This window comes from Pongo abelii, chromosome 10, assembly GCF_028885655.2.
Source record: "Pongo abelii isolate AG06213 chromosome 10, NHGRI_mPonAbe1-v2.0_pri, whole genome shotgun sequence".
Taxonomy (NCBI): domain Eukaryota; kingdom Metazoa; phylum Chordata; class Mammalia; order Primates; family Hominidae; genus Pongo; species Pongo abelii.
Window position 1 is genome coordinate 80,441,612 of NC_071995.2, and position 22,500 is coordinate 80,464,111.

The following is a 22,500-nucleotide window of genomic DNA, read 5'->3' on the forward strand; positions in this document are numbered from 1 at the left end:
CCCAACCCCAAACATAAACCTGGGGCCCTTAAACAGGGTACCTTCATATGAAATGGTGAGCTATAAAAATGTTCCGTTTTCTCACCGAGAGAAAAGAAAAGATAGCTCATCTCTTCTTTCTGGTCTGGATCTGTGATGGAGGAGAAAAGAAATTCAGCCAATAAATGTGACCATAGGCCTAATTTTAATCAGGTTTTGTGTTTGAATTCCCACCACCTGCTTGGTCCAAAGCTTAAAATGTATATAAAATGTTGCCTGCAGGCTGGTAAATCTTTAAGATTCTTGATAGAAGGAAATGCAAAAAATCATTCTTATAGGATGCACCCTAAATCCAGAAAACAGAGGATCGCCTACTGTAGATGAGCAATTTAAAATTAGAAAGCACATAAGGAAACCAAGAGCAAAAATCAGCAGATGCTACAAACAGGAGGTACACCCCTAAGACTTCAGAAAATAGAACAATCTTATACAAAATAGTAAGTTTATTTAAATGACTAAGTAGTTAATGGATGGAGGAGAAACTCTGAATATAAAAATAAATACAAAAAAAAACCCAGGCAGATTTGGGAAAGCCCAAATATATTTTCTAGAAAATAAAAATTTAATAGAGAGCAAAAATAGAAAATGAAATGAAACTGAACAGATGATTACTAACTTATTAGATGATTCTGAAAAAATTACCAAGGAAATAAGAAATGACTTCAAATAAGAATAATGATTAATTTGGGTAGATAAATAAAGGTGGAATTACAGAACACTTGATCACAATAATATGGAAAACTTGATGGGGGTTATTAAAAGGAAAATATACTAAGTCAATTATTTATTGGGGAAAAAAGCAGAAATTCCGATCTCTTTAAACTTTAGTTAACTATATATGTTAAATTTAGAGGGTAACATTTAAATGAATATAAACAGAATACATCATTTACAAATGATTAGAGAGAATAAAAGACAAAGTAAATTCCATCAATCTGATGGACTACATCACAAGGAAAAAACAAGCATAATAAAAGCAGCATAAAAATGGCGGAAATAAAATTAACAATAATTACAATGAACATAATTTCTAAATACCAAAAACATATAGACCCCAAACAATTGCACGTAAAATGATATTTTTTTAAAAGACAGCAAATACTGTCAAATACTAATAGAAGCTATTCTTCCAAAAAAAGTTGGCATAAAACAATATAAAATTTATGAACAAAAGGAAAAATATATGAAATTATTATTAGGCAAAAAGAATGACTGAATGATAAAAGGAAAGATTCACCATAAGTGTGTATGTACCTAATAACAAAACTTTGAAACAATTATTTTTAATTTTTGTGAGTACATAATAGAGGTATATATTTATGGGGTACATGAGATGCTTTGATACAGGCATGCAGTGTGTAATAATCACATAATGGAAAATGGGGTGCCCATCCCCTCAAGTATTTATGCTTTGTGTTACAAACAATCAAATTATAGTCTTTTATTTATTTTTATTTCTTAAGACAAGGTCTTGCTGTGTCACCCAGGCTGGAGTGTAGTGGCATGATCATGGCTCACTGCAGCCTTGACTTCCTGAGCTCAAGCAATCCTCCCACCTCAACATCCCAAGTATCTGGGACTACAGGCATGTGTCACCACACCCAACTAATTTTTTAATTTTTTTATAGAGACAGGGTCAAACTATGTTGCTCAGCCTGGTCTTGAGAACTCTTGGGCTTGAGTGATCCTCCTGCCTCAGCCTCCCAAAGTGCTGGGAACATAGGTGTGAGCCACTGCACCCAGATGCTTTTATTTTAAAATGTACAATTAAATTATTATTGACTATAGTTACCCTAATAATATAACTTTAAATACATAAAAAGCAATAGTAGGAGAGCTAAAATCTCAGGGTCCCTTATCATTTTGGCTCTCAATTCCCTCCTCATTTTTTGTGATTTCCTTTCTCATGAGTTTAACTTCATGTTTGAGAAACTTTTCTTATATTTTAACCAGTCTTTCCAGACGTTTGTCAGGATACTTTTTCAGGACATCAACTCCTGTACATAGGTAAAATTGGAAACTTAATTTATGGTTTGTGGAAACCGACATATATTGTAAAATATAAAAAGATTCCTGGTGATGATGGACACCTAAAGGAAAACCTCAGGGGAGGGAGAAGTAATGAAGGGGTGGTTACCTCAGGGGAAGGAGAAGTAGTGAAGGAGAGAAAGGATGAGAAAGAAATAGGTTTGTAGAAGAATACACAGGGGTTCCAAAGTTATCTGTAACGTTTTCTTTTTAAGATAGTTGGTGGTACTCAGGAGGCTGAGGCAGGAGAATTGCTTGAACCCAGGAAGTGGAGGTTGGAGTGAGCCAAGATGGCACCACTGCACTCCAGCCTGGGCGACTGAGCGAGACTCTGTCCCAAAAAAAAGAAAAAAAAAGTGATTACCAAAAACATGTAGAAATATTCTTTTAATTCTCCTTTTGCCAGCCTTAGCTTATTCCCTGTCTGCACATTTTTCATTTTTTTTCCACACAACAATTGAACGAGAAGACTGCAATAATTGATGGATTTAAAATAAAGCATGCCTGAAGAAACTTTCATGCATAATACCATATGTAAAACAGCTTAAAACTGGCTGTTTTTGAAACAGCCAGTTGTAAACTGAAACATCTGAAACATCTGTCAGACTTTGTCGGATCAATTTAGATATGTTCCCCTCATTCTATATTCCTGTTAGTTTGGCCATTTCCCTAGTTCTGAATCCTTTTTTTTTTTTTCATTATTATACTTTAAGTTCTAGGGTACATGTGCACAACGTGCAAGTTTGTTACATATGTATACATGTGCCATGTTGGTTTGCCGCACCCATTAACTCATCATTTACATTAGGTATTTCTCCTAATGCTATACCTCCCCCAGCCTCCCACCCCACAACAGGCCCCAGTGTGTGACGTTCCCTGCCCTGTGTCCAAGTGTTCTCATTGTTCAATTCCCACCTATGAGTGAGAACATGCGATGTTTGGTTTTCTGTCCTTGCGAAGTTTGCTCAGAATGATGGTTTCCAGCTGCATCCATGTCACTACAAAGGACATGAACTCATCCCTTTTTATGGCTGCATGGTATTCCATGGTGTATATGTGCCACATTTTCTTAATCCAGTCTATCATTGATGGACATTTGGGTTGGTTCCAAGTCTTTGCTATTGTGAATAGTGCTGCAATAAACATACACCTGCATGTGTCTTTATAGCAGCATGATTTATAAGCCTTTGGGTATATACCAAGTAATGGGCTGCCTGGGTCAAATGGTATTTCTAGTTCTAGATCCTCAGGGAATCATCACACTGTCTTCCACAATGGTTGAACTAATTTACACTCCCACCAAAAGTGTAAAAGCGTTCCTATTTTTCTCCACATCCTCTCCAGCATCTGTTATTTCCTGACTTTTTAATGATTGCCATTCTAACTGGTGTGAGATGGTATCTCATTGTGGTTTTGATTTGCATTTCTCTGATGACCAGTGATGATGAGCATTTTTTCATGTGTCTGTTGGCTGCATAAATGTCTTCTTTTGAGAAGTGTCTGTTCATATCCTTTGCCCACTCTTTGATGAGGTTGCTTGATTTTTTCTTGTCAATTTGTTTAAGTTCTTTGTAGATTTTGGATATTAGCCCTTTGTCAGATGAGTAGACTGCAAAAATTTTCTCCCATTCTGTAGGTTGCCTGTTCACTCTGATGGTAGTTTCTTTTGCTGTGCAGAAGCTCTTTAGTTTAATTAGATCTCATTTGTCAATTTTGGCTTTTGTTGCCATTGCTTTTGGTGTTTTCAACATGAAGTCCTTGCCCATGCCTATGTCCTGAATGGTATTGCCTAGGTTTCTTCTAGGGTTTTTATGGTTTTAGGTCTAACATGTAAGTCTTTAATCCATCTTGAATTAATTTTTGTATAAGGTGTAAGGAAGGGATCCAGTTTCAGCTTCTACATATGGATAGCCGGTTTTCCCAGCAACATTTATTAAATAGGGAAACCTTTCCCTATTTCTTGTTTTTGTCAGGTTTGTCGAAGAACAGATGGTTGTAGATGCGTGGTATTATTTCTGAGGGCTCTGTTCTGTTCCGTTGGTCTATATCTCTGTTTTGGTACCAGTACCATGCTGTTTTGGTTACTGTAGCCTTGTAGTATAGTTTGAAGTCAGGTAGCATGATGCCTCCAGCTTTGTTCTTTTTGCTTAGGATTGTCTTGGCAATGTGGGCTCTTTTTTGGTTCCATATGAACTTTAAAGTAGTTTTTTCCAATTCTGTGAAGGAAGTCATTGGTAGCTTGATGGGGATGGCATTGAATCTATAAATTCCCTTGGGCAGTATGGCCATTTCCACAATATTGATTCTTCCTATCCATGAGCATGGAATGTTCTTCCATTTGTTTGTGTCCTCTTTTATTTCATTGAGCAGTGGTTTGTAGTTCTCCTTGAAGAAGTCATTCACATCCCTTGTAAGTGGGATTCCTAGATATTTTATTATTTTTGAACAATTGTGAATGGGAGTTCACTCATTATTTGGCTCTCTATTTGTCTATTATTGGTGTATAGGAATTTTTGTGACTTTTGCACATTGATTTTGTATCTTGAGACTTTGCTGAAGTTGCTTATCAGCTTAAGGAGATTTTGGGCTGAGACGATGGGGTTTTCTAAATATACAATCATGTCATCTGCAAACAGGGACAACTTGACTTCCTCTTTTCCTAATTGAATACCCTTTATTTCTTTCTCTTGCCTGATTGCCCTGGCCAGAACTTCCAACACTATGTTGAATAGGAGTGGTGAGAGAGGGCATCCAATTATAACTTTCAACCAGTTCCTATTTTCTGGGTTATTTTTTAAAATTTACATTTCTAATACAGCTCTGCTTCTGAAATCATGGACTGAATTAAACGTCTTCTCTTACTGTCCTTTACTAACATTTTTTGCCATCAGTTTCAACAATACCTAGAAAGCGTTAATGACAAGAAGAAAGGAATACTGTATCAAATCATACACCCGTAACCTGAACCTAATAATCTTTGCTGCCAAGGGAAAAAAAATAGCTCTCAGGCAGGAATAGACATAATTCCCTAGTAGTTAAAAACATGGCTGTAAAGTCAGATGAAGCTGAATTTATATCCACACTCTACGACATCCAGATATGTCACCATAGGCAAGTTTCTTTTCCTCACCTAAAAAGCAAGGCTGAAAATACCTATCTTACAAAGTTGTAAGAATTACAAAAACAAAGTATAAAAGTGCTTAACCATTAATTAACATTAAAGTAAGCAGTTATGAAAAGATACCTTAAAGTTAGGACAATCATGACGCTATCAATTGTTTTTGTGACCACTTTTTAAAGTACAATAACTCCCTTCTGCTCAGAACTCTTTAAGATTGAGTATTCTTTTCACTTGGATGTCAGATATATATAATATTTACCTATTCACTACATTTGTTGTTTATTGTGTGTCTCCTCTACTCCCTGATGGACTATAACTTTGACAAGGGCAAGGATTTTTGTCTTGTTTTTTCATTTGCTTTTTCTAACCAAATGCCTGCACAAAGTAAATGCTCAATAAATACTCACTAAAGTAAATTTCATTGATTTTGTGAGTACATGTGCAATCACATCCCACACAAACACAAATCCTGTTATTATAGTTCTAACCATGTTAACACCAACCTAACTTTAACTTCTTTTATGATCATGAAATCTATTTTTGAAACAACATTTATATAATGATAAAAATTTAAAATTTTCTAAACTCATATTTAATCATTAATCATCATTCCTAGTTCTCATTTAATCATCACAGCAATATCATACACTGGGTGCTATTATTGTGTACATTTTACATATGGAGAAATTTAGGCACAAAAAAGTAGTTGATTTGCCTAGAATCCACTGCAGTAAGTGGTAGAGCTAGGCTATACCCATTTGTTCCACAATCACTCAATATTCAAAACGTCATAAATATATAGAGCTCCTGCAATTTGTGACAAAAGCAGAAAAGTAGAAAATCAACATAGGCTTCCTGAATGCCAAGCTACAACCTGAGGATTAGTGAAGTCTCTCAGCTCCTGCAGCAATTGTCTCCACTTCTTTTCTGTTACTTTAATGTTGCCTCATAAAATTAATCTTCTTAAATATGTTACAAGGTCTTTGAGTTCAGAAGCCATGGATTAGAAGTCTTTGAAGGATCCAGAGCACCTTATAGAATATATTATACATATAGTACATATAAATCTCCCACCAGTGCCTGACAAAGAGTAGTCAATAAATGTTAGGTCCCTGAATCTCACAGTGGGGTGGTGGGAAAGAGTATACAGGTCAGACGAATAGGTTTGAGTGCTACGTCTGTTACTTCTTAGATGTGAGGCATGATTAATTTTTCTTAATTTCTTTGAGACTTGGTTATCTCATTACATAAAAGTCATATAGTAATACCCACCTTATTGCTGTCCACATTGAGAATAGCATATAAATAGACACTGACATGGTTGGTGCTCAATAAATATTAGTTATGCTTTCCCTCCACTAGATGATTGACTTTATATGGTATTGATCTTAGGGTTTATTATAGACATCAGATCCAGAGTCAGCAAAAGTACTACTCTTGAATATTTCTGCATACAAAATACAAAATGTGGATCTCATTGAGAGTGCAGTCTCCGAACACCTGGAGTAGTCCATTGCTACTAAAATGATTTTCTGATCGCAACTTTAATTAACAGGGCCTAAATTCAGAATGGATGAAAATAGTTATTGTAGCCACTACTTTTTGGCACACTGAAACTACTTAGATGATCATAAGCAGCTCAGACAGAAAAAAAGTACTTTAATAGATATGGGAAGAATAAGATACTAGAGAATGACTTTAAAAGGCACACTATAATGCAATCAAATGAAAAGTATAGTATTGGAAGACATTCCCTAGTGTGCTACATCATAAATGGGAAATTTTCTCTGTGTGCATGTATTTTAATTAGGTGCATTAGGCAGGCAATGTATATTAAGGGTGGAGTTGTCAACACTACAAATTCTACAAATAGCAACCTGCTTAAATAAGAAGAAAAAAAGTATTCCTCCAGTTTGGACCTCCCATAGGAAGACTACAGATTTTATTCAGAAAGAATAGGGTCCTAAGGCACTGAGACTTTTGACCTGTCTATCCCTAGTACATCAGAGGTCTAAAACAAAATCCAGAAAAAATTGTTGACTGTCGTGGAAAACAGAACTGAATTATTTTATGAAACATAAATAAATAGTGTTTGTATCTCAAACAGCTTTACCTCCAGCACCTGACATCATTTATAGTTTGGCTTTAGCGTCAATATATTAGTGAATTAATCTCATTATGTTAAAAATAGACCTCTTTGCTCACACCATTTAAAATTGAAGTCACAGATTGAAGCTCACATTTCAACAAAGGACAAAAACCTTTGAACCCATCAAGCCAGTTGATTTATCAACTTGTCTAAACATTTATCTTTGGTGTCTAATACTTGTTTTTCTCTGATTAATCTCAGATTCCAATCTTTCCCCTTTAAACATGCTTCTATCAAAGTATAAGAGAAAAAAAAGGTACTTTTGGAAATCCCGGCTCAATGTTACTTGAAACGCCCTCTCCTAGTACCGCACAACAAGTCATTTTGCTGTTCGCAACTTGCAGAGGTTGCTATGCAACCACAGGGAGACTTCAAGCCACAGAATATGGGCACATGAATTAAGGTGTTAGAATAAAATTAGTTGAATGTGTGTGTGTGTAGGCAAATACTGCATAAATTATCAGACAGTAATAAGCCGTAAGTATAAAGCAGTTTTTCTGTGAGGAAAAAAGAAAGTGAGCCAGAAGCAGCAGATTTTTTAGTTAGAAGCTTACAAAGTTCTTACAGTTAATTAGGTCTACCATTTAATTTGATCATTCGAACTGCAGAATAAGCATAAGGTGCAAAGAAAAGAACAGTGGGTGGACAGTTAGTAACTAAATTGGGCAGCTCACACCAGTATAAACCTCTTTTTTTTCCCTCCACGTGGGTAGGAAGAACATAAGAATATATAAAACTAGAGCATTGTACTGAATCATGTGTGACACTATTTATGACAAGATGGGATACATGATATTCACAACCTCCCACTTTTATGCAAACAAAAATAAGGATACACTAGAAATATATGTGAATGGAGCATTACCTCAAGCCTACGTGATCTGTAAAGCCAAAGGCAAAGTGGAAATGTTCAAATAGTCTGTAATGAAATAGTTTCCATTTGGGATGTCCTTTCTTCCTAAGCTTTATGAACCAAAAAGATCTTTATAAGTCTTTATCACTTGGGAAAATAGTACTTTAAATGCTAGTAATACTAGTAATGGTAGTAACTAAAATCTAGATTTTAGTTGGGCAATTGCAATACTTTTGTCAATGCCCTTCAGCTAAAGACCACCAGAAACATACCTGCAGTTGAACAAGTTGAGTTTATTACTTATTGCAGTGAGGAAGAATATGCATAAGAAACTGTGGGACATCATAGTAAGAGGTTTCATAGGCTGAATCATGTTTTCTCAAAATTCATATGTTGAAGTCCTGACCATAGCACCTCACAATGTGATTACATCTGCAGATAAGGTCTTTACAGGGATTAAGTTAAAATGAAACCATTAAGATGGGCTCTATTCCAATCTGACTAGCTTTTTAATAATAAGAAATTTTGACACATTGAAAGATTGATAGTTTTATACAGAGAAAAGACCATATGTGAACACAGCAAGAAGGCAGCTATCTACAGGACAAACAGAGAGACTTCAGAAGAAATCGAACCTGCTGACACTTAATGTTCTTGGACTTCTAGCTTCCAGAATTGTGAGAAAATAAATTTCCATTATTTAAACCACCCAGTCTGTGGTACTTTGTTACAGCAGCCCTAGCAAACTAATATAGAGAGTGTTAGAAAAAAAAATCTACTATAGGGTTTGTGCTTTGGTTGGGTGCTTTTGAAGAGAATCTAAGTAAGCAGGAGTTCACTCTAAGTGCTGACAAAAAGAAGGGGGCAATTCTGTGTTCTGATATCTCAGTAAGTATCATCTATATGTAAGGCAGACAAGAATGAGGCTAAAGCTGTAATTGGTAAAGAAGTAGAAGTCACTCATGTTAGCCATGAAAGGGGGATGTTTGCCATTTTGCAGATGGCACAGTGACCTTGTTTTTGCTGTGTTTTTAAAAAAATTAAGTGGCCTTGTTTTGTCTTGCTTTGGGACAGTCTCAGAGTGACTTTGATGCTGGTGTTTGATGAGATTTCTTACATCCAATAGGTGAACAACTAGCTACGAATGCCAGGCCAGCTTCAAATGACACTGGAGAGGCTAGAGCTTTGGCACAACAGTTCCTGGTTCTTGTTCACCTTTGAATCATTTTAAAATAATAACCCTTTCACTTAATTGTAAAATTATAATATACACATGTACAAGGCTTGAGACTGTTTAGTACCATGTGGAATTTACTAGAGGAGCCAAAAAGGTTTACTGCCACACACAATATGATCTTCTTTCATCCATATTGTCATAGATGTATTTTCTCAACACAGTCCTATCTCAGCTGAGTAGCTAGGCTGCCATAAATATAAGTGACAAACACTCCTACTGATTAAATTACCACAACTGTTGATATTTATATTGTATTTCTTATTTGCATAAGAGCTTTTCATCATCCTGTCAGTTTTTCCTCACAAATAAAGGAGGCTATGGATGACCCAAAGAGATCAGATGGCTTTCCAAAAGGCATAGTTGGTGGAGTCAAAGCATGAAGTCATCTTCTGAGCTGTGAGTTCACTCTCAATATATTCATGCTTTATTTATCCAACTAACATAACACCATGGTGGCTGATAAAGCAGATCTGGGGCAGGCTACCTCCATTTATACCCCACTCTGCCACTAACTACCTCTGTGACTTCTAGAACATTGTTTACCATCTCTGTGCCTCAGTTTTCACATCTGTAAAATGGAATTTCTAATAGTATCTAGCTCATCAGTTTGTTTCACAGATTAAACAAGTCAGCACATGAAAAATGTTTAGGATAATGAAGACTTATAGTTAGCATTTATTAAATGCTGGCTACTGTTGTGGGAGAACTGTATCCCTTCAAAATTCATATGATGAAGTTCCAACTCCCAGGGCCCCAGAAAGTGTGTGATGGTTAATATTGAGTGTCAGCTTGATTGCATTGAAAGATGCAAAGTATTAGTCCTGGGTGTGTCTGTGAGGATGTTGCCAAAGGAGAATAACATTTGAGTCAGTGGACTGAGAGAGGCAGACTCACCCTCAATGTGGGTGGGTCAGTGTGGGTGGGCACCATCCAATCAGCTGCTAGCATGGCTAGAATAAAGTAGGCAGAAGAAGATGGAAGAGCCAACTTGCTGAGTCTTCTGGCCTTCATCTCTCTCCCATGCTGGATGCTTCCTGTTCTGGAAGATCAGACTCCAAGTTCTTCAGCTTTTGGACCCTTGGACTTATTCCACTGGTTTGCCAGGGGCTCTTAGGCCTTTGGCCACAGACTGAAGGCTGCAGTTTCAGCTTCCCAACCTTTGAGGTTTTGGGACTCAGACTGGCTTCCCTGCTCCACAACTTGCAGATGGTGTATTGTGAGACTTTGCCTTGTGATCGTGTGAGTCAATACTCCTTAGTAAATTCCCTTCCATAAATACATATATCTCATTAGTTCTGTCCCTCTAGAAAACTCTAATACAGATTTTGGTAACAGGAATGGGGTGCTGCTATAAAGATACTCAAAAATGTGGAAATTACTTCAGAATTGAGTAACAGGAAGAAGCTGGAACAGTTTGGAGGGCTCTGAAGAAGATAGGAAAATGTGAGAAAGCTTGGAACTTCCTAGAGACTTGGAGGGCTCAGAAGTAAGGAAGATGTGGGAAGGTCTGGAACTACCTAGAGACTTTTTGAGTGCCTTTGACCAAAATGCTGATAGTCATAGGGACAATAAACTCTGGGTTGAGGTGGTCTTAGATGGAGATGAGGAACTCTGGAGGAACCGGAATAAAGGTTACTCTTACTATGAAAAGAGACTGGCAGCATTTTGCCCTTGCCCTAGAGATCTGTGGAACTGCGATGTTAAGAGAGATTATCTAGGGTATCTAGTGGAAGAAATTTCTAAGTGGCAAAGCATTCAATAGGAAGCAGACATAAAAATTTGAAAAATTTTCAGCCCGATGATGCAAAGGAAAAGAAAAACCCATTTTCTGGGGAGAAATTCAAGCCACCTGCAGAAATTTGCATAAGTAATGAGAAGCCAAATGTTAATCAGCAAGACAATGGGGAAGAGGTTTCCAGGGCATGTCAGAGAGCTTCACAGCAGCCTCTCCCATCACAGGCCTGGAGGCCTAGGAGGGAAAAATGGTTTTCCGGGACAAGTCCAGGGCCCCCCTGCTATGTGTAGCCTTGGGACTTGGTGCCCTGTGTCCCAGCTGCTCCAGTCATGTCTAAAAGGGGCCAAGGTAGAGCTCAGGCCGTTGCTTCAGAGGGTGCAAGCCCTAACCCTTGGCAGCTTCCATGTGGTGTTGGTCCTGCGGGCATATAGAAGACAGGAATTGAGATTTGAGAACTTACACCTAGATTTCAGAAGATGTATGAAAATGCCTGGATATCCAGATAGTAGTCTTCTGAGGGGGGGAGTCCTGATGAGCCTCTGCTAGGGCAATTCGGAACAGAAATCTGGTCAGAGCACCAACACGGAGTCCCCACCAGGACACTACCTAGTAGAGCTGAGAAGAGAGCCACCATCCTTCAGACCCCAGAATGATAGATCCACCAAAGGCTTTCACCTTGCACTGAAAAAGCCACAGACACTCAACACCAGCCAGTGAAAGCAGCCAGGAGGCGGGCTGTATCTTGAAAAGCAACAGGGATGGAGCTGAACAAGGCCATGGGAGCCTACCTCTTGCATCGGCATGACCAGGATGTGAAACATGGAGTCAAAGGAGAACATTGCAAAGCTTTAGGGTTTGGCTGCCCTGCTGGATTTTGGACTTGCATGGACCCTGTGATCCCTTTGTTTTGGCCAATGTCTTTCTTTGGGATGGGTGTATTTACCCACTGCCTGTACCACCATTGTATCTAGGAAGTAACTATATACTTGCTAGTTACTTGCTTTTGATTTTACAAGTTCATAGGTAGAAGGGACTCACCTTGTTGCAGATGAGACTTTGGACTTGGACTTTTGAGTTAATACTGGAATGAGTTAAGACTTTAGGGAACTGTTGGAAGGGCATGATTGTGTTTTGTAATGTGAGGGCATGAGATTTGGGAATGGTCAGGGGTGGAATGATATGGTTTGGCTGTGTCGCCACCCAAATCTTATCCTGAATTGTAGTTCCCATAATCCCCATGGGTCATGGGAGGAACCTGATGGGAAGTATTTTATTTATAGGGGCAGTTACCATCATGCTGTTCTCATGATAGTGAATGAGTTCCCATGAGATCTGATGGTTTTATTGAGGCTTTTCCCCCTTTTGCTCAGCACTTCTCCTTACTGCTGCCATGTGAAGAAGGACATGTTTGCTTCCCTTTCCACCATGATTGTGAGTTTCCCAAGGCCTCCCTATCCATCATGAAGATGTGAGAAGGTTTGGAACTTCCAAATGTGAGTCAATTAAACCTCTTTCCTTTATACATTGCCTAGTCTTGGGTATGTCTTTATTAGCAACGTGAGAATGGGCTAATACAAAGCAAGTATATTTAAAATAGTAATTAAATTAAAATGGAGTCCTTAAGGTGAACTCTGATCCAATGTGACTGGTGTCATTATAAGAAAAGGAGATTAGGGCACAGACAACACAGACACACAGGATGAACATGTCAGGACACAGTGAGAAGGCAGCCATATGCAAGACAAGGAAAGAAACCTCAGAGTGAAACCAATCCTGCCAACCATTGATCCCAGACTTCTCAAAAATTGTGAAAAAAATAAATTTCTGCCATTTTTTGCTGCTAATTTACCTTGAATGTGTCTTTTCTTTTAATTTATTCTGCTTTTTGTGCTATTTTTATGATTAGAGAAAGACATTTTCCACAGACTGAGTAAAATAAATCATTTTCTTATTGTTCACATGTTTTGAGTAAGGTAGTTTCACAACTGACTTGATTCATTTAACTTCTTTTTCTTTTCTAAAGGTTAGCAGTGTTTATAATAGGTATCGTTTTGAAAATGTTCTGTTGGTCAAGCCACCCAGCATATGCTATTTTGTTATAGCAGCCTAATTAACCTAATATAGCTGCATTTATAAATATTAGCCACTGCTAGTGACAGAACAATTCCAATAAATTCTTCTTGTCACTTCTTAGTAAAGATATTGAAAGAACACAAAATACCTTGTTTCACTTTTTAAAATATTTGACATCTTAGATTTTTAAACTGTTTTTCTTTTCTTTATTATTATTATTATTATTATTATTATTATTATTATTTTGAGACAGAGTCTTGCTCTGTCGCCCAAGCTGGAGTGCAATGGCATAATCTCTGCTCACTGCAACCTCTGCTTCCCAGGTTCAAGCGATTCTCCTGCCTCAGCCTCCCGAGTAGCAGGAACTACAGGCACATGCCACCATGCCCACCTAATTTCTGTATTTTTAGTAGAGACGAGGTTTCATTATGTTGGCCAGGATGGTCTTGATCTCTTGACCTCGTGATCTGCCCACTTCAGCCTCCCAAAGTTCTGGGATTACACATATGAGCCACCGTGCCCAGCCTAAACTGTTTTTCTTTCTCTTTTTTTTTTTTCTTTGAGACGGAGTCTCACTCTGTCGCCCAGGCTGGAGGGCAGTGTCACAATCTCGGCTCACTGCAAGCTCTGCCTCCCAGGTTCAAGCAATTCTTGTGCCTCAGCTTCCCAAGTAGCTGGGACTACAGGCGCCCACCACCATGCCTGGCTAATTTTTTTGTATTTTTTAGTGGAGACGGAGTTTCACCGTGTTAGCCAGGATGGTCTCGACTCCCGACCTTGTGATCCGCCCGCCTCAGCCTCCCAAAGTGCTGGGATTACAGGCGTGAGCCACTGCGCCCGACCTTCTTTTCTTAATGTTTCTTGATATGGTTTGGCTGTGTCCCCACCACCCTCCATACTCAACTTGAATTGTATCTCCCAGAATTCCCACATTCTGTGGGAGGTACCCAGGGCAAAGTAATTGAATCATAGGGGTGGATTTTGCCCGTGCTATTCTTGTGATAGTGAATAAGTCTCACGAGATCTGGGGGTTTATCAGGGGTTTCCGCTTTTGCTTCTTCCTCATTTTTCTCTTGCCGCCATCATGTGAGAAGTGCTTTTCGCCTCCCACCATGATTCTGAGGCCTCCCCAGCCATGTGGAACTGTAAGTCCAGTTAAACCTCTTTTTTGTTCCCAGTTTCAGGAACGTCTTTATCGGCAATGTGAAAATGAACTAACACAGTAAATTGGTACCAGGAGTGGGTTGTTGCTGAAAAGATACCCAAAAATGTGGAAGCAACTTTGGAACTGGGTAACAGGCAGAGGTTGGAACAGTTTGGAGGGCTCACAAGAAGACAGGAAAATGTGGGAAAGTTTGAAACTTCCTAGAGGCTTGTTAAATGGCTTTGCCCAAAATACTGATAGCAACATGGACAATAAGGTCCAGGCTGAGGTGGTCTCAGATGGAGATGAAGAACTTGTTGGGAACTGGAGCAAAAGTGACTCTTGTTATGTTTTAGCAAGATGGCTGGTGGCATTTTGCCCCTGTCCTAAAGATTTGTGGAACTTAGAATTTAAGAGAGATGATTTAGGGTATCTGGTGGAAGAAATTTCTAAGCAGCAAAGCATTCAACAGGTGACTTGGGTCCTGTTAAAAGCATTCCGTTTTAAAAGAGAAACAGAGCATATAAGTTCAGAAAATTTGCCGCCTAATGATGCAGTAGGAAAGAAAAACCCATTTTTTGAGGAGAAATTTAAACCAGTTGCAGAAATTTGCATAAGTAGCAAGAAGCCTAATGTTAATCCCCAAGACCATGGGGAAAATATCTCCAGGCCATGTCAGAGACCTTCACGGCAGCCCCTTCCATCACAGGCATGGAGGTCCAGAAGGAAAAAGTGGTTTTGTGGGCCAGGTCTATGGTCCCTGTGCTGTGTGCAGCCTGGGGAATTGGTATCCCATGTACCATCTGCTCCAGTCATAGCTGAAAGGGGCCAACATAGAGCTTGGACTGTGGCTTCAGAGGGAGGAAGCCTCAAGCCTTGGCAGCTTCCACATGGTGTTGAGCCTGTGGGTGCACAGCAGTCAAGAATTGAGGTTTGGGAACCTCCGCCTAGATTTCAGAAGATGTATGGAAACACCTGATGCCCAGGCAAAAGTTTGCTGCAGGAGTGGGCTTTCATGGAGAATATCTGCTAGGACAGTGTGGAAGGTAAATGTGGGATTGGAGCTCCCAAAGAGAGTCCCTACTGGGGCACCGCCTAGTGGAGCTGTGAGAAGTGAGCCACTGTCCTCCAGGCCCCAGAATGGTAGATCCACTGGCAGCTTACACTGTGTGCCTGGAAAAGCCACAGACACTCAGTGCCAGCCTGTGAAGGCAGACAGGAGGGAGGCTGTACCCTGTAAAGCCCCAGAGGTGGAGCTGCCCAAGACCATGGGAACCCACCTTTTCCATCAGCAAAATCTGTGTGCCAGATTGCCCTCACATCTGAAAATGGATATTTCTTTTCTACCACATGGTCAAGCTGCAAATTTTCCAAACTTTTATTCTCTGCTTCACTTTTAAACATAAGTTCTAATTTCAGATCATCTCCTTGTGAATGCATATGACTGTATGCTTTCAGAAATAGGTTACATGTTGAATCATTTGCTGTTTAGGAAGTTCTTCTGCCAGATACCCTAAATCATCTCTCTCAAGGTCAAAGTTCTACAGATCTCCAGAGCAGAGGCAAAATACTACCAGTCTCTTTGCTAAAGCATAGCAAGAGTGACCTTTGCTCCATTTCCCAATAAGTTCCTCATCTCCATCTGAGACCACCTCAGCCTGCACTTCATTGTCTACATCACTATCAGAATTTTGGCCAAAACCGTTCAAGTCTCTAGGAAGTTCCAAACATTTGCACATTTTCATGTCTTCCTCTGAGTCCTCCAAACTATTCTAACCTCTGTCCATTGCCCAGTTCCAAAGTTGCTTCCACTTTTCAGGTATCTTTATAGCAGTCTCCCAAACTCCTGGTACCAATTTTTTGTATTAGTTTGTTTTCACACTGCTATGAACTACCTGAGACTACATAATTTATAAACAAAAGAGGTTTAATTGACTCACAGTTCCACACGGCTAGGGAGGCTGCAGGAAACAAAATCATGTGGAAGTCAAGGGCAAAGCAAAGCACGACTTGCATAGCAGCAGGAGGGGGAGAGAGAGAGAGAAGGCTAAAGGAGAGTGCTACACTTTAAAACCATCAGCTCTCATGATAACTCACTCACTGTCAGGAGAACAGCATGGGGGAAACCACCCCCATGATCCAATCACCTCCCACCAGGTCCATCCTTTGACATGTGGGGATAACAACTTGAGATGAGATTTGGGTGGTGACACAGAGACAAATCATGCCAATATGTAATATAAATACATATATGTAAGAAAAATACACACTATTCACTTCATATATATAAAAAAGCGTCAAGTCATTAGGTTGGTGTTTTCATCAGAATCAATGTGAATTCACCAGAGATAGAAAAATAAAACAGAGAAAACAAGTATACTACATAATATTCTGGATTCTTTTCATCACAAGAATAGGCCAAGAACGCACAAGAAAACCAAATAAGTCAAATTAAATGTTTTTTGCAAAATTGCAATATACATATTGCCCTCTGGTCATCCTGAAAATAGACATCATCCCCAGCCCCACTTATAATGAAAAAAAAAAAAAACTCAAACAAATTAAGCATTGATTAGAGGTACAGCCAAATATAGGCTCAGTGATAAAAGAGCTAGGGAGAGTGAAAAAGATCCTATCAGTATAAGTGATGTCATTATGGGGAAGAATATGACCCAGGCATAAATGGATTAACTTGATTCTGTGAATTTGAGAAAGTGTTATTCTATTGAACCTGGCCTCATCAGGGTGCATTATTTAGGCTACACTGCTGTAATAAAGAAAATTAGCATAATTAAGCAGCTTAAAGAAGACACAAATTTATTTCCCTCTCATTTGATGGTCTAAAGTGAGCAGTCCGGGTTAATAGGCTGCCTTATTTCATGCAGCCTATTTCATTTTCATTCACTCAAAAACCCAGGTTCCTTTCTTCACATTCTCTCGCCATTTTTTAGTGCCTTCCCTTTACCTGTATGAGTTTTGGGTCACTGCCACATTAAGGTTGCCTCTGTCTAATAGGCAGAGGAGAGTGTTATGGAAAAGAGCCAGGAGTAGGTTCAGAAGTGGCACACATTGTTTCCATTCACATATTTTTTAGACAGAATTTACTCACATGACCACACTTAACTTGGAAAACTTGGAAATAGGGCTATCAGTGTACCGAAGACAGGGCAGGTGAGCCTAGATGGAGTTTGCCTCAATATTGAAGCAACATAATCATGCTAAAATAACTAATAAAAACAGAGAAATGGGAATTAAGATGTATATTTGTCTAACCTGAAATTTTTAAAAAGTTTTCTAGTTGCTTTTTTTCTTATTGAATGAAAGTAGGTATAAATAAAAATGTCTACCAATAGCTAATTCACACAACAAATTTCAGAATGTAAAACAAATTTAAGTCTTTATGGGAAAACGTACAATAAAGTGTAAATCATCACTATATAGTGTTTGAAATATTTAATTGAAACAAGTGTTGTAATTATTTTATCTTTTGTAGTGATGTAAAAATGTAGTTTAAAATCTATTTTACACAATTCTAAATCACTTTAAATTTTGTTCTTATTTTACACATGGCAATAGCCTGAATACAAAAAAAAAAAGTTTTCATTTAATAAATTCAATTCAAGATGTTATATTTTTGTGGTTACCTAGGTAATAGTTGCTATAGCTCTGGAATGCATTATCAGTTTAACACTATATTCATAATAGGTCCTACAGTGTAGATTCAGATCACTATTTTATAGACTGTCATAAATAAATATGTTAATCTTTGCATTATCCATCAATATCAAATATGCTAATGTGTTCCATTATCATCAATATTCCAAATACCAATTTAAAATCTATTCTTCCCTAGACAGGGAAGATAAAAAAATTATATACAATTTCATAATTGTATATTGTACATATATTGGTTTTAAAGATGTTAACAGCTATATAATTGAATGTCTTCAAAAAAGAAAACATCAAGTACATTTCTATGCTAAAAACATACAAACATATATAGAGTATAAATAATCCAGAAAAGATTTTTAACATGATATTCATTTCTACTAATTAAATCAACTGTTATGTAATTGGTTAGCCAACGACCCTCTATCTTGAAAAAAAATTTGACTTCAATTTACATGTATAATTCCTGGATTTTTAATTATTAAATTGGAATCCATTCTGAAGTACATAGAAGTTTTGATTGATGTCTCACAGGGCATAAATAATTGCCTCTTTTAAGCTGTTTGGTAATTTTAAAGCAATAAGTAGCATTGCATACTAGAATAAGCTAGAGCTTACTGTCAGACTTGCAATCAAATTTCATGTGTGAAATTAGCTATGTGATTTTGCACAAGTTACCTAAAGCTCAGAGCCTCAGTATTCTCATCTCTAAAGGACATTCATAGGATCATTTTTCGTATAAAGTGAGGTAATTTATATGGAAACCATCTAATAATAATGGTATGTATGAACTCAAAGCAATTACTATAACATAACTACCAATCAATTTCTCCTTTACTGGTTTAATTGTAGATGCAAAGATCCAAAGCAAATTGGATGTTGCTCCAAACTCAAAAGATGTTTTTAATTTATGTTGATTATTGATATATTTAGCTCTAGGTATCGAAGGTAGAAACTTCTGTATTACCAAAACTTTTCAAACTCTTTTTCCAAAACACAGTGTTTATAAAGAGGTTACCACTATCTATATTCTAACTATAGCACCATAAAATTCAACTAGCTTTACTAGCTCTCTCGACTAGAACTCAGATCCCTCATCTGTACGATATATGAATATGATGAATATGGTACAAAAAACAAAATATATTGTACCTTTTAAAAATCAACCTATTCTAGGGATAAAACGTAAACACACTCACACATACATACAGACACTTATATTGCCTCTCTTTTCTCAGGCTCGAATTCCCTTTTCCTTACCCTTGCTTTCCAAAAAGGCTTTCATCCCTTCTATTCCAATGAAATTTCTCCTATCAATATTGACTTCCATTTTACCGTTTCCAAAAGTCAACACCAAGTCCTCATCTTAGATGACTTATTAGAAGCATTTGACATTGGTGATTATTCCCTCTCCTCCTTTTATTTTAATAGTTGGCTTTCCAGGACACTACATCTTCTAATGTTCTTCTTACCTTTCTGACTGCTCCTTCACCATCTCCTTTGCTACCTCCTCCTCTTCATACCTACTTTTAGATTTTGGAGTGCCTTAGGGCTTAATCAAGGATATACTTCTCTATTTATACTCACTTTTATAGGTGATCTCATCCAAATCTGTAGCTATAAATGTCATCTGTACATTAGTGAGTCCTAAATTGAATTGTCACTCTACTTGTCCTATGACTTTTAAGAAACCCATATCACATTAACTGTTTACATGTCAACAAAGAATCTCATGATCACCTTAAATGTAACATATCGAAAACAGAATTCTATCTCCCCATCAGGCTCACAAACCTGTTCCTCACTCAATTCTTCCCCTTTATGTGTACATTTGCTCAGGTCATAAGCTCTGGAACCATCCTTTACTTCTCTCTTTCCCTCATTGTCTATATCCAACTCATCAGAAAGGTATGGTTTGAATATACGTCTGATTCCTACCTCTTCTCATGGCCCTACCACTAACACTCTACTGAAAGGCACAATCCTCCAGTGTGAATTTTATAAAAATGTAAAACAGATTATGATACTCTCTAGTTCAAAGTTTCCATGGGCCATCCGTAATACTCAGAAAATATCCTAACCATAGCCCTTATGTTCCTAGTCTATCTTCACAATCTCATCTCCTATCTCTTTCTACTAATTTTCTTCACTTCAGCCATGGCTTGTTCCCATGTTATCACATTCTCATTTTCTGTCTCCTCTCCCAGAATGACCTTGCCCAGATTTTCTTGTGGACTAAAGCTAACTTCCAAGTCTCTGCTCAACTATTATATTATCAATGGCCTTTTGCATCATCTTATTTAAAATAAACTTCCCATATCACTTTCTCTTCTTACCTTATTTTCATCTATAACAAATGTAGTGAACAAAGACATGTTGCTCTCAGACCCACTTCCAAGAAATAATCTGCTGCCTAGAAATGAGCAATGGCGTTTTCTGACAGTTCTCAGCCATTAACTCAACGAGTATAGGTGATACTCTGTTCTGTGTGACATGAGCTAATGGCTGAGAAATGTGTTACTACAGAGACCTAGCCATTTCTAATGGATTTTTTTTTTTGTTCTGGAGTGCTTCTGTGGACTGCCAGATACATTGTCAATTACAGCATCATAACTGACCTCTGTTCATTCCCACTGCCTCTTTTTCCCCTTCATTGGTTTCACTGGTTTGCACTCCAACAAAATTTTAAAATTTTACCCTCCATTTTAGTGTGTTCTTTCTAGAGGACCCAAATTATACAGCAAGCTATGTCACATATTTGTTGACTATATGTCTCCTTCAATAGAATGAAAGTTTTATTAATGCAGTGAGTTTGTTAGTCTTCTTAACCATTATATTCCCAACTACCAAAAAAGAACCTAGGATAAAGTAGGTCCTTAATAATTATGTATGATTAAATGAAGAATGACTTTGAGTAAATGAATTACCTAATGCATAAACATTATAGTACGATTAATAAAACATAAAAAGGAAAAAATGTCAACCCACAGTTTTGCCATCCTAATAAATCAAGCCTTTAAATTATGTTTTCTTCTCTTTAGCCACACACTTACAGTATTACACATAGTTTTACTCACAGCATTGCAAATATAATTTGTAGTCTACTGGTTATTTTATGTTAATACAAAATATTTCTAGGTTGTTATAGTGTTCAAACTTTACATTTCTCATGTTGTTTATGTTTCATTGTATAGATATACAACAATTTGCTAAATTGTCAGGATTTTTAAAACAAAGTTTTTAATATTAGAGGTCACAACACAGCAACTTTTCTTTAAATGTTTACATTTTTTTTAACAAGTAACAGAGCTAGATTAGGTGATTTTCAGAAATATTAGGTTAGCAATAGGGGATGTATATTTTTAATTCCATACAATGAACAAAGAGGTATAGCTTGTTGCACTTTACCGAAGGCAATCAGACAGGTGTTAGAAAAGGCTTTCACATTTTAGGTGGGCCTGATAGAAAGACTATAAATTAAAGGGAGAATAAACTTAAAGTTTTGCCTGACCTCTAGAATTGTTTTTGAATTATCTTTACAATTTTCCTGACCTTAAATAAATTGTTTTCTAAATGGGCATGCAAACTTAGATTATGTCCTCAAGTTCCCTGCATAGATGCTACAGATGCTAATAAGAGGTTGTAAATAGAGATGGTACCAGGTTCATAACAATATAATTAGAAATGTTTGATCTTTAGAGCACAAGTTACTTAATTTGAATAGTAAGAGCATTTCTCTCAGTTTAATCTAATAGTGGTCTCAAAAGCTGACAATGTAACAAATGTATATTTTACCACATTGTGGTGATACACTGAGTGAAATCTGGTTTGAAAAGATATAATCTAATGCTACTTCCTAGTCCTCGATACATACAAGTAGAAGCTTCTTGACATATAAGGTAATGAAGTAGGAATATCAATAATCCTTATGTATCTACTATAGACTATAAGATAAGAGTCACCAGCAGCATTAAATATTGTTTCACAAAAATGCTTAAATGCTTGCTCTAGTACTCCAACTAATTCTTTGACCTATTTGCAGAAAAGCTTTTGAGGGCTTCAGGCTTGACTTGAAGTACAATAGAAATTATTACATTAAATGAAATCTTTTTAATCTTTTTTTCTTCAGATTACAAAAGTAATGCATATATTCATTGTATTAGTTAGGTTAGACTAAGCTATGGTAATAAATTCCAAAATTTCAGGGGACTAACATTTATTTTTGGCTCATATATATCAGTGTGGCTCTCCTCCGTGCAATAAATCTGAACTGAATTTCCTTCCATCTTTTGGCTTTATCATTCTCATCAGCCTCCGCAAGCAGCCAAAACTAGAGAAAAGAAATCATGGAAGAGACCTACTCACTCTGTAAAAGCCTCAGATGAGAATAACACATTTCATTTCCATTCATATATTTAGCTGCATAACTATACTTTGTCCACAAGGGAGTTA

The 22,500-nt window shown here is 37.4% G+C and overlaps 1 long non-coding RNA gene across 1 annotated transcript in view; it reads left to right on the forward strand.

The window, feature by feature from the left end:
- LOC134759470 (uncharacterized) overlaps positions 1 to 12,629 on the forward strand; it is a 68,318-nt gene extending 55,689 nt beyond the window's left edge. The window contains exon 3 of the long non-coding RNA XR_010135692.1: positions 12,533 to 12,629. This is a non-coding gene — a long non-coding RNA (uncharacterized LOC134759470). The remainder of the gene's footprint in view (positions 1 to 12,532) is intronic.
- Positions 12,630 to 22,500: the final 9,871 nt, after the last annotated feature.